This window comes from Dendrobates tinctorius, unplaced genomic scaffold (genome assembly GCF_039654945.1).
Source record: "Dendrobates tinctorius isolate UK_male_01 unplaced genomic scaffold, ASM3965494v1 ptg000017l, whole genome shotgun sequence".
NCBI classification, from domain to species: Eukaryota; Metazoa; Chordata; class Amphibia; order Anura; family Dendrobatidae; genus Dendrobates; species Dendrobates tinctorius.
Genome location: NW_027361685.1, coordinates 18,825,950 through 18,834,368, shown reverse-complemented (window position 1 = coordinate 18,834,368; position 8,419 = coordinate 18,825,950).

Sequence of the window (8,419 nt, the reverse complement as noted above, 5' to 3'; positions counted from 1 at the left end):
CGTGTGGATAATGGAATTACAAAGCTTGTCATAGACTTTCCATGTTAAGCACGGACGGCACATGTACAGCACACGGACGGCTCATGTACAGCACACGGACGACACATGTACAGCACACGGACAGCACATGTACAGCACACGGACGGCACATGTACAGCACACGGACGGCACATGTACAGCACACGGACGGCACATGTACAGCACACGGACGGCTCATGTACAGCACACAGGCGGCACATGTACAGCACACGGACAGCACATGTACAGCACACGGACGGCACATGTACAGCACACGGACGGCACATGTACAGCACACGGACAGCACACGGACTGCACATCTACAGCACACGGACAGCACACGGACGGCACACGTACAGCACACGGACTGCACACGTACAGCACACGGACTGCACATCTACTGCACACGGACAGCACACGGACTGCACACGTACAGCACACAGACAGCACACGGACGGCACACGGATGGCACATGTACAGCACACGGACGGCACATGTACAGCACACGGACGGCACGTTTACATGGACCCATAGACTTGTATTGGTCCTTTGTCATCTGTGCTGCTGGGAAAACACGGACATGAGAGCAGCACCGTAGGTCAAATAGGGGACACGTGGCATCTGTGAAAAACATGACAGGTCGTGTGAAGGGGCCGTACAGTCACATAATAGAAAACATTAGCAGAATTGCCGTCTTTTTCTACATCCTACCTCACAAACAGCAGAATAAAAAGTGATTATTAACAAGTCCTACATGTCCCCCAACTACTCTGCTAAATCCCCTCTGGCTCCGTGGCCGATGGTTCGGGGGCCCTGATGGTTATTATTCACTTTGCAGCTATAATATAAGGTGAAGCCACAAGACCCCTGCAGACCAGTGCTGAGGCTGACGGAGACCCCCGGAGCCACAAGACCACTGCAGCCCAGTGCTGAGACTGACGGAGACCCCCAGACCTACAAGACCACTGCAGACCAGTGCTGAGACTGACGGAGACCCCCAGACCTACAAGACCACTGCAGCCCAGCGCTGAGGCTGACGGAGAACCCCAGAGCCACAAGACCACTTCAGTACACTGCTGAGACTGGCAGAAACCCCCCAGAGCCACAAGACCACTGCAGCCCAGTGCTAAGACTGGTGGAGACCCCCGGAGCCACAAGACCACTGCAGCCCAGTGCTGAGACTGACGGAGACCCCCGAAGCCACAAGACCACTTCAGTACACTGCTGAGACTGGCAGAAACCCCCCAGAGCCACAAGACCACTGCAGCCCAGTGCTAAGACTGGTGGAGACCCCCGGAGCCACAAGACCACTGCAGCCCAGTGCTGAGACTGACGGAGACCCCCGAAGCCACAAGACCACTTCAGTACACTGCTGAGACTGGCAGAAACCCCCCAGAGCCACAAGACCACTGCAGCCCAGTGCTAAGACTGGTGGAGACCCCCGGAGCCACAAGACCACTGCATCCCAGTGCTGAGACTGACGGAGACCCCCGAAGCCACAAGACCACTTCAGTACACTGCTGAGACTGGCAGAAACCCCCCAGAGCCACAAGACCACTGCAGCCCAGTGCTAAGACTGGTGGAGACCCCCGGAGCCACAAGAACACTGCAGCCCAGTGCTAAGACTGGCAGACACCCCCAGAGCCACAAGAACACTGCAGCCCAATGCTAAGACTGGCAGAGACCCCCGGAGCATTGCTGTTTGAGCCACGGGGGATTTATCATTTCATGCTAATTATTTTTACATTCTCAGAAATCCCCTGTAGTGTCTGTTCACATTCACCATTTTTGCTGTGGATTGATCTACAGTGTTGGCAGGAAATATTCTGCTTTTTTGCAGCCTTTTCACTCACATTTTTGTGTCCCATTCATTTGAACAGGGAAAAAAACACTGCAGAATCTCTGAAAGATGACAGCAACAGATTTATAAAAAAAAAGTGTCTTCAGGCCGGTGTCCGTGTCTGGCCGGTGTCCGTGTCTGGTCAGTGTCCATGTCTGGCCGGTGTCCGTGTTTGGCTGCTGTCCGTGTCTGGCTGCTGTCCGTGTCTGGCCACTGTCCGTGTCTACCCGGTGTCCGTGTCTGGCCACTGTCCGTGTCTACCCGGTGTCCGTGTCTGCCCAGTGTCCATGCCTGCCCGGTGCCCGTGTCTGCCCAGTGTCCGTGTCTGTCCGGTGTCCGTGTCTGGCCGGTGTCCGTGTTTGACTGCTGTCTGTGTCTGGCCGCTGTCCGTGTCTGGCTGCTGTCCGTGTCTGGCCAATGTCCGTGTCTGCCCGGTGTCAGTGTCTGGCCGCTGTCCGTGTCTGGCCGCTGTCCGTGTCTACCTGGTGTCCGTGTCTGCCTGGTGTCCGTGTCTGGCCGCTGTCCGTGTCTGGCCGGTGTTCATGTCTGCCCGGTGTTCGTGTCTGGCCGGCATTCATGTTTGCCCGGTGTCCGTGTCTGGCCAGCGTCCGTGTCTGCCCAGTGTCCATGTCTGCCCGGTCTGTGTCTGGTTGGTGTCCGTGTCTGGATGTTGTCCATGTCTGGATGCTGTCCGTGTCTGGCCGGTGTCCGTGTCTGGCCGCTGCACTGGGATAGGCTGGAATAGTATAGTAGACGTCACTATTCCACACAATAGGATATTAAGCCCTGTTCACACTGTGCTTCTGCAGTGCGTCCGGGGGCTCTGCCTGAATCCCTCTAAAATAGGAATCACATAAATCCCCGTTGGGGCCACAGACGGCACTGACACCAGCAGAGGACAAAGGAATTTGTTTTTTTTCTGAAATTGACTGATTTATGTCCTTAGGCCGGTGCACACGATCAGGAATTGGCAGCGCTTTGGACGCAGCACATGTCCGCTGCCGGCTATTGAACACAGGTGACTCCACATGTGATCACTGAACCGTGCGGATTCACTGCGTACAATACATTGTACGGGTGAGATTTATCGCATCTCCACAAGATAAATAGACATGTGATCTGGAAAGACGAACCGCATGTCCGTCTCTAAGGATAGGGAATGTAGATTGTGAGCCTCATTGGGGACAACGCCACTAATGTCTGTAAAGTGCTGTGGAATTAATAGCGTTATATAAATGAGTAACTATAAATATATAAACTGCGGGGGTTCTGGCCTTTCACAAAATGTCAGCAGAGCCCCCGCAGCACCGTACACCCGCAGCGTAGCGCCACACATCCGAACGACCCCTCATCCCAGCCTGCAGCAACACTCCACTCCTGCCTCCTCCAGCAGCGACCCTGGGACCCCGCTTCACCGCAGTCACCAACCCCGGTAAGTAATTTATTAAAAAAAGTTATTTTCCTTTTCTTCTTCTCAAAATTTGGGGTGCGTCTTATAATCCGGAGCGTTTTATAACCTGTAAAATACGGTAAACTACTGATTCCTATTATGGCGACACTACAATTATAGGACAATATATGCAGCACATATACACAGATACACACTATACATGTACACACATCATATATACTTTATAAATATAGAAACATACACTATATGCTGTATATACAGTACACACATACTGTGTATATAAAGTATATACACACAGAAACATTCAGTTTATATACAGTATATACAGTATGCTCACATACATATACAGCTTATATATTTACACAATATAGTGCACACATGCAGTATACAAGTATAATATACATACACATACTATATACTGTATGTACATGTATATGTATATATACAGTGGGGCAAAAAAGTATTTAGTCAGTCAGCAATAGTGCAAGTTCCACCACTTAAAAAGATGAGAGGCGTCTGTAATTTACATCATAGGTAGACCTCAACTATGGGAGACAAACTGAGAAAAAAAAATCCAGAAAATCACATTGTCTGTTTTTTTTTCCTTTTATTTGCATATTATGGTGGAAAATAAGTATTTGGTCAGAAACAAAATTTCATCTCAATACTTTGTGATATATCCTTTGTTGGCAATGACAGAGGTCAAACGTTTTCTGTAAGTCTTCACAAGGTTGCCACACACTGTTGTTGGTATGTTGGCCCATTCCTCCATGCAGATCTCCTCTAGAGCAGTGATGTTTTTGGCTTTTCGCTTGGCAACACGGACTTTCAACTCCCTCCAAAGGTTTTCTATAGGGTTGAGATCTGGAGACTGGCTAGGCCACTCCAGGACCTTGAAATGCTTCTTACGAAGCCACTCCTTCGTTGCCCTGGCGGTGTGATTTGGATCATTGTCATGTTGAAAGACCCAGCCATGTTTCATCATCAATGCCCTTGCTGATGGAAGGAGGTTTGCACTCAAAATCTCACGATACATGGCCCCATTCATTCTTTCATGTACCCGGATCAGTCGTCCTGGCCCCTTTGCAGAGAAACAGCCCCAAAGCATGATGTTTCCACCACCATGCTTTACAGTAGGTATGGTGTTTGATGGATGCAACTCAGTATTCTTTTTCCTCCAAACACGACAAGTTGTGTTTCTACCAAACAGTTCCAGTTTAGTTTCATCAGACCATAGGACATTCTCCCAAAACTCCTCTGGATCATCCAAATGCTCTCTAGCAAACTTCAGACGGGCCCGGACATGTACAGGCTTAAGCAGTGGGACACGTCTGGCACTGCAGGATCTGAGTCCATGGTGGCGTAGTGTGTTACTTATGGTAGGCCTTGTTACATTGGTCCCAGCTCTCTGCAGTTCATTCACTAGGTCCCCCCGCGTGGTTCTGGGATTTTTGCTCACCATTCTTGTGATCATTCTGACCCCACGGGGTGGGATTTTGCGTGGAGCACCAGATCGAGGGAGATTATCAGTGGTCTTGTATGTCTTCCATTTTCTAATTATTGCTCCCACAGTTGATTTCTTCACTCCAAGCTGGTTGGCTATTGCAGATTCAGTCTTCCCAGCCTGGTGCAGGGCTACAATTTTGTTTCTGGTGTCCTTTGACAGCTCTTTGGTCTTCACCATAGTGGAGTTTGGAATCAGACTGTTTGAGGGTGTGCACAGGTGTCTTTTTATACTGATAACAAGTTTAAACAGGTGCCATTACTACAGGTAATGAGTGGAGGAAAGAGGAGACTCTTAAAGAAGAAGTTACAGGTCTGTGAGAGCCAGAAATCTTGATTGCTTGTTTCTGACCAAATACTTATTTTACACCATAATATGCAAATAAAAGGAAAAAAAAACAGACAATGTGATTTTCTGGATTTTTTTTTCTCAGTTTGTCTCCCATAGTTGAGGTCTACCTATGATGTAAATTACAGACGCCTCTCATCTTTTTAAGTGGTGGAACTTGCACTATTGCTGACTGACTAAATACTTTTTTGCCCCACTGTATATATATATATATATATATATATATATACTAGCTGAAGAGCCCGGCGCTGCCCGGGCATAGTAACTAACTGTGGTTAGTTATAGCAAATTATAATTATCCTCCATCCCATAGGCCCGTGCCCATATACCCATCATACATATCCTCCATCACATAGTCGAGTGCTCATATACCCATCACACATCCTCCATCCCATAGTCCCATGCCCATATACCCATCATACATATCCTCCATCCCATAGTCCCATGCCCATATACCCATCATACATATCCTCCATCCCATAGTCCCATGCCTATATACCCATAATACATATTCGCCATTCCATAGTCGAGTGCCCATATACCCATCACACATCCTTCATCTCATAGCCCCATGCCCACATACCCATCATACACATACTCCATCCCATAGTCCCGTGCCCATATACCCCATATACCCATCATACATATCCACCATCTCATAGCCCCGTGCCCATATACCCGTCATACATATCCTCCATCCCATAGTCCAGTGCCCATATACCCATTGTGACATCGGCGGCTATGCCCGCCGATGCCCCTTCTAGAGCAGCGCGCACCGCAGCGTTTCCCTACCTGCGCGCTCCCGTCCGGCCTCTCGCCCGTCGTCCACGCTCCCTCACGGCGGCTCCTGGCTTCCGCTCTCTGTCACGCGCTCGCCCCCTCCCGTCCTCTCTCTCCAGCTGTGAGCGGCACTGAGGGGCTGGCCTGGCGCACGCACTTCCGGGGGCTGGTATATTTCAGGCGTCCTCGCTGTTAGGAGGACGCCTGATGATTGTGTAGCAATCTGGCCCCTACAGTGCGTCTGTAGTTAGTCCTATCTCTGCCTATCCTTCCTGCCTTCCTCTGTGTCGTCCTCCCCGCTCTCCCCAGTCTGTCCACGCTCTCCTTTCTTCCATTCCATGTGCCGTTCCCTGTCTCCAGTTCGCCTTGATTCCTCCTCTTGCCTTTCCGTATTGAGTCCTTCCCTGAGCCACCTGTCCCTGCTAGTATTTCTGTCCGCTGCTTCCCCAGGCCTTTTGTTCGTGGAGCCGTCCCTCTTGGTTCCGGCTGTCGCGCCTCCGTCCTCTGTGGTCCTGCCCCAAACGGTCCCTGTATAGGGGTCGGTCTTCACCTGGCGTGCTCGACCCGGGGGCTCCGGATCCGCGATCCAGAGGGTCCACTCTCTGACATAGTTTTCGTCAGCACTACACCCATCATACATATCCTCCATCCCATAGTCCAGTGCCCATATACCCATCATACATATCCTCCATCCCATAGTCCAGTGCCCATATACCCATCACACATCCTCCATCCCATAGTCCCGTGCCCATATACATATCCGCCATCCCATAGTCCCGTGCCCATATACCCGTCAAACATATCCTCCATCCCATAGTCCCATGCCCAAATACCCATCATACATATTCGCCATCCCATAGTCGAGTGCCCATATACCCATCACAGATCCTTCATCTCATAGTCCCATGCCCATATACCCATCATACATATCCGCCATCTCATAGTCCCGTGCCCATATACCCATCATACATATCCTCCATCCCATAGTTCAGTGCCCATATATCCATCACACATCCTCCATCCCATAGTCCCGTGCCCATATACCCATCAAACATATCCTCCATCCCATAGTCCAGTGCCCATATACCCATCACACATCCTCCATCCCATAGTCCTGTGCCCATATACCTATCATACATATCCTCCATCCCATAGTCCAGTGCCCATATACCCATCACACATCCTCCATCCCATAGTCGCGTGCCCATATACATATCCGCCATCCCATAGTCCCGTGCCCATATACCCGTCAAACATATCCTCCATCCCATAGTCCCATGCCCATATACCCATCATACATATTCGCCATCCCATAGTCGAGTGCCCATATACCCATCACAGATCCTTCATCTCATAGTCCCATGCCCATATACCCATCATACATATCCGCCATCTCATAGTCCCGTGCCCATATACCCATCATACATATCTGCCATCCCATAGTCCAGTGCCCATATACCCGTCACACATCCTCCATCTCATAGTCAACCATTATGACATCATAATGAGCGGCGGAAGGGCTTGCAACCTATGATGACAACATGATAAACCGGAGAGACTAGAGTCTAGGCTAGTTAACAAAAAATTATCAAATTTTTATTAATCATAAAAAGTGACATAAAATGTCAGTATATGCAAAAAGACACTGAACACAATACACGAGTGAGCAGACAGTATGAAAAGGGGTACTTATATAATTAAAAGTGACCTCAAAACCCTAGAACGTGGCATGAATTTCCTACGATCACGCTTAGTACATACGGGATAAAGCAGATATATATGTGCTGCCACTAGTCACAGCAGTCTTAGTGGACAAAATAGTCCCAAGTATAACAAGCATAATGCTAAACCCCAGGTACCGAGGTTCCCCCAATTATAATCAATGTCGTAAATAGACAAATCCAATAGCACTAAATAATATGGAGGGGCACCGGACACTGCGGCATGTGAAGAGACTAAAGATCCATAGTTAGTGAAAGGTGTATTAGGCAGAACAATTGAGATAAATGAATCAACCAAAATACATCGCTAATATGTAATTACCCATCATACTTCCAAGCGTGAAGGCAGGACGACAAACCCCGACGCACGTTTCGATGTGTAAATCTTCCTCAGGGGGCGTGGCTTTAATATGCCTAGGTTCCCATTTAAATACCCTACTTGTTTGCGAAGTTACCAATAGGAATGTAATGAAGCGAATGGGTGTCAATGTATCCGCCCATGAACGTCACACTTAATCACAGTTCAATTGTTCCAGCCAGTCCCCAGAGGCGGAAAGGGCACCTCCACCAATGATATGCTCAGACATCAACGCTGACAAGCAGGAAGTGAGGGCGGTGACCCTCACTCCTGCCAGTTAAGTACACACACGTCACTTCCGCCCTCAGTACGGAGCGGTGAGTGGCAGTATGGGGGGCGGGCATTAACCCCGTGCCGCTGGTGAACCCGCACGTCACTACCACTCTGCTGCTGCGTCACGTGGGACGGCCGGCGCCTAGCCGTCACCAGGCGACGCAGT